Raw genomic sequence first — 5,208 nt, forward strand, 5'->3', positions numbered from 1 at the left:
GTAACTGCTATCTTTCTTGACAAAATTTGGAAAGTATTTTATCCTTGGTTTTAATCTCCTCATCACTTTTTGTGGCCTAACATCAGGGTTTGCGGTGGCTCCCTAATACTTTGCAGTCAGGAGAAGGGGAGGAAATCCGACCCTGCACTAACCTGGGATCAGGTATTCGGTCTTCCAAAACCGTGCCTCATATCTGAGCATGCGCAGAACTATCCCAAAAGGTAAAGGGCTATCCATTTACGTAACGGTGTAGCCGTAACCGTTTTTCTGGTTGGGATATTTCAGATGTTGATGGGGCCTTTTTAGACACTATGACAACGAGCTTTTTATGAGTTTGTATTCCGCAGGGTATTTTACAATAAAATCTAACAAAAGCCAAATTACATGCCATTTTCTACCCCTCCCACCCAATTTTTATGCTAATAGTACTAATATTGAAATCTAACTCACGTAGAATGTGATACACGATCCTAACTGCACAGCCCAATGAGCTCTGATAAATATCAAATACTGCTGTGCCTCAGATTCGAACCGCAGGAGCCGCAACTACAACGTGAAGCGCTAACCTCTGTACCATCACAGCGCTGGAGGAAACCGCTAGCAATTGGTGTGTGTCCTGTAATATTTTTGATGCAAAAATATTCGCAATATTTTCTTGCTTTGTACTTGAACAACTACAGGGTCTTGCACTTTTCTCTCTTTCAGGTCCTCTCTCTCCATTTGTCCCTCCCCATTCTGATACAAAATAAAAAACAAATCTCGTCTTTCAGGATCTGGCCAGTGCGTCTCCACAAGCCTGGTGGGAGGTCTCCTTGTCCTCAACCGTGCTTCTTTCCGTTCTCCTGAAGGTTCTTTTTTGGCCCCGACCCTTTTCCTGCTCCCTCACACCGACCCCATTGGCCCCTGAAGATGGAACGCAGTTGAATTGAGCCCTTGGAGCTTAAGCTGCACAGATGGTGCACTGTCGGTCTCTCTGCGCCCCAGCCTGGGGGACATTGCAGGGTTCGGAATCAATTGACCAAAATAAAACCTTTTGAATAGAATGTCCCCTTTTTAAAAACATTTTCTATTTCAGCTCTCAGAGTTCTTCAAAGGATTAAAAGCTTAAAGGTGACAATGTATGTAAAAAAAAGAAGACCAACCAAAGGAGAAGGGCAAAGACTATACAGAACTTGCTATAGCAAGGGCATCAGCCATGGTCACTTGCATTTTAAAAGAGACAAAAGCTGAGGGAGGAGTGGGAAAGCTTTATAGTAGGAAAAAGGGAAGACTTAAGCCATAGAAGCTATTGGCTTGGGAAAGCTGTAAGTGGGTAACTAGAAGCTGAGCATCCTGTATGACTGGTTAGGGTGCGTATTTGACTTTCTCTGACTGGTCATAAGTTGCAATGGGAATAAAAATTAGGGAAGCTGTAAGTTAGTAATCAAATCCTGGCCATTTTGAACCAGTTGTTCCACAAGTTTATTTTTTAGCTCCCTGGATTGTTACTAGAGTTAAAAGCCTGACTTCCTACAAATCTGACTTCTAGCAGGCTGCTTCCTGGGAGCTGGCTGCGGGTGGAGGGCCAGAGTTTATCAGAGTGTGTGTGTGTGTGTATAAATATATGTTTATATATGCGTGTTTATATATATGTTATGTATATATAACATATTACATAACATATATATAAACATATATGTGGTCTAGCCATTGTCCCTTTGTATGTTCAGACTCTCAAGTGCATTAATTCAGCAAGTCCTAATTGAGTGCCCTGGGCATTCAGCTTTCCTTGGGCCCTCTCTACTCAGCCTAGGGGGTAGAGGGGTGGTAGGGTCGCGGCCCCGGTTGTCTCCGGAGGTTCTGGCTTCTGAGGTCGGTGAGGGGCAAGGCAGGGCGAGGCCATTTGGGTGCCCCAGTTTCGGAATTACCCAATGCACCGGTTTCAAACGCGACAAACGGCTCATTTGTCACTCTAATCTCTCCGGTTTTCCAAGACTTTGGAGCCTGCCCAATCACACAGCAGGGGTTGGTAGCCATTTGTGTTTAGTGAGGGATCACTCTCTATTATAATGAAGAAAGAGGGTGCACCGTGTCTCTGTGGCGCAATCGGTTAGCGCGTTCGGCTGTTAACCGAAAGGTTGGTGGTTCGAGCCCACCCAGGGACGGTATGGGCCTTTTTACATCGGTTTGGTTCCTTGGCAAAGAGCAAGATACTTCACTTCCCTCCTTTCAAGTGCTATCAGGCCCCCTTCTTGAGCTCCCATGACCTCCCAGAAGATCTGCCGGGAAGAAATGTAGTTAGGAAACACAGAAGTTCCTAGAAACAAGGAACAAGACAGGCTTGATGTAGAGCATGTATTGTGGGATGGAATCTTGTTTCTTTGGGCTAGTAACAAATTTTATGTACCTCAAATTTTCAACTGTGTAATAGCATCTCGTGGGATGTGTCTGGATTTAGTAATCAATAACGCTATCAGAATTGTGAGCATTATTATTATCTTCTGCATTATTTTTGATGAAGGCATTTCTTTGTACTATTACTTTAACTTTTACGTGTTATTTTTAAAAAATAAGTTGGTCTTATGATAATCAAATACTCTTGTAGCCATCATCCGTGTACCCATATCTTTTGCCGCTTACACAAGTATTTCTGTAGGAGAGTCCTGTAAATGCAATTGCTCTGTCATAGTGGTTACAGTATGTTTTTTAATGTAAATTTGCCATTCATTGTAGTGGTACCACTTTATAGTTCAATTTATTTTTCTAAATAGGAGAATTCTTTTCCTCGTACTCTTGCTAGCACAACACACTTTCTATATACACTTATCTTTGATCATCTAATAAGGGGAGTGTTTTCCTCCTGACTTAACTAACAGGGAGGTACAACAGATGACATGGTGGGCATTAAGCAGTAGGATATCTCTGCATCTACTCCTCAACTAACTGCCAAGATATTTTTATATAACTGTAACTGATTTGTGCGGAGACCTGTCAACCAGGTGCAGAGAAGACTGGCCAGTGTGGCCTCTTTAACAGCTTTGTTTGCCAAGCAGCTTACCTAGAGGGAGAAAAAACTCACTGGTCCCAGACATTTGTTCCTTTTCTCCTCTCTCTATAAATAGTAAGGGTGAGTTAGTATGTTGTCTGTATTAGTCAGGATTCTCCAGATAAACAGAATCAATATAGAACTAATACACACAACATACTAAATCATCCTTAGCACTTCAGATAGATAGGGAGATAGGGAGATTGGTAGGTAGGTAGGTAGGTAGACTGATAGATAAGATAGATGGATGATAGAGTAAGAAAGACAGAGACTTATTGTAAGGAATTAGATCACACGACTGTGGGGGCTTTGCCCTTGCAGGATAGGATGGCAGGATGGAGACCCACAGAAGGCTGTTTGACTCCAAAGGCGTTCTGCTGACAAAATTTTCTCTTTTTTCAGGAAGGTTAGTCTTTCTCTACTAAGGCCTCTAACTGATTGGGTGAAGCCCACTCACATTATGGAGGGCAATCTGCTTTAGTCAAAGTCTACTGATTTAAATGTTAATCTCATCTAAAAATGCCTTTACAGAAACATTTAGAATATTGTTTGGCCAAGTATCTGGGTGCTGTGACCTAGCCAAATTGACACATAAAATTAACCATCACTCACGCTATATTATTCCTTGACAGTTTTTGGCAGCTATTTCCACAAAAAGTCACTTACCTGAGACACATCATCGTACCCAAGAGAATTCTGCGTCTGACAGGGGCACCTTGTGTTAGAGCCATTGGTTCATATTCCCTTGATTTTTCTGTTGAGCCTCAGGAGCAGAAATTAAGCTCTATGACTTTTACATACTATGCGTAATTCTTGGACAGTCTTTTTCTTTCTCATTTGTACATTGTCAATTATTTTCTCCCATCAGTGGTATCGATGTGGAATTCTGGTTTTGCTTTTATGAAGTGAACATCCAGAGATGATCTCTGTTGGGTGGTAGTTCACAAGGACCCATTCTCTGTTGGATGGTAGATGACAGATAGTCTAATCTGTGAGTCTTTTATGACTGGCTCTTTGTCCTGAGGTTTTTGGTATTTTCTGGTGTTTGAGTCTGCAGTGTTGAGAATTTGTTCACATCTTATCCAACACTAGATAAAATTCTATGGACCCAAAAGTGGAATACTTACTATCTATAACAAGAATTATCTCAACACACTGTGATTCTCCCCTAAGAACTCTTTTTTTTTTAAAGATTTTATTTATTTATTCGACAGAGAGAGAGACAGCCAGCGAGAGAGGGAACACAAGCAGGGGGAGTGGGAGAGGAAGAAGCAGGCTCATAGTGGAGGAGCCTGATGTGGGGCTCGATCCCATAACCCGGGATCACGCCCTGAGCCGAAGGCAGACAGACGCTTACCCGCCGTGCCACCCAGGCGCCCCCTCTCCCCTAAGAACTCTTGACTTTAATAAATTGCTCTACATGGTGGGGATCATAGAAAAGAAAGGAAACTGAATTTCTGGTATCCATTAGTCTGTTTCGTAGTCTATACTGAAGTTACTAAATGATAGAATAATTTCACAACTGTTTAAATCAGGCTAAAGATAGGAGGAAAAGGATATTTATGCCATTACAATTAGGCAATTAAGTGAACAAATAGGGCTTCTGACAGTTATATAAATCAAGATTTAATAATTTCCAGAACTGTTAACTAGTTCATCCTTTTATTAAAAAAAAAGAAAAAAAATCTTCTTAAAATGGATTTTTAAAAACTGATAAAATTCAGTGACCATAATGCAAAAGACTCTGAGAAGGCCCTATTGCACTGAAAAGGCTATCATAAAATTACTCAGATTTCCAGTAGTGCGTCTTCTCCAAACATTTAATGATATATAGTTATTAACTTTTATTTTCCTCACTGATAAGCATTTTTAATAAATAACATTGCCTCTTTTCCTTTCAATGGTGTTATTACTTTCTACAGTTAGTTCTTTTAGAATGCCCAGTAATTTTAGGAGAAATTTCCATTGTATAATTACAAATTATTTTCTAAGGAAACTAATTGGTATAATTTGTTTTCTTCTGGAGGGTATGGACAAATTAGGTCTCTTAACAATTCAAAGGAGGTGCTGCCCAGATTGGTCTATGGTTACTAATAATCACTTATATGAATTGAAAATAAGAGAAATTAAGTATTTCAACCAAAAAAAAAAAAAAGAAATTTTACTATGTATGTTCAAATTTT

The 5,208-nt window shown here is 40.4% G+C and overlaps 1 non-coding gene across 1 annotated transcript; it reads left to right on the plus strand.

The window, feature by feature from the left end:
- Positions 1-2,070: 2,070 nt before the first annotated feature.
- On the plus strand, positions 2,071-2,144 carry TRNAN-GUU (transfer RNA asparagine (anticodon GUU)). Its single transcript has one exon. It is a non-coding gene; the product is annotated as a tRNA-Asn (tRNA).
- The last annotated feature ends 3,064 nt before the right edge of the window (positions 2,145-5,208 follow it).

The sequence above is a fragment of the Ursus arctos genome, unplaced genomic scaffold, assembly GCF_023065955.2.
Source record: "Ursus arctos isolate Adak ecotype North America unplaced genomic scaffold, UrsArc2.0 scaffold_12, whole genome shotgun sequence".
In the NCBI taxonomy this organism is placed as follows: Eukaryota; Metazoa; Chordata; class Mammalia; order Carnivora; family Ursidae; genus Ursus; species Ursus arctos.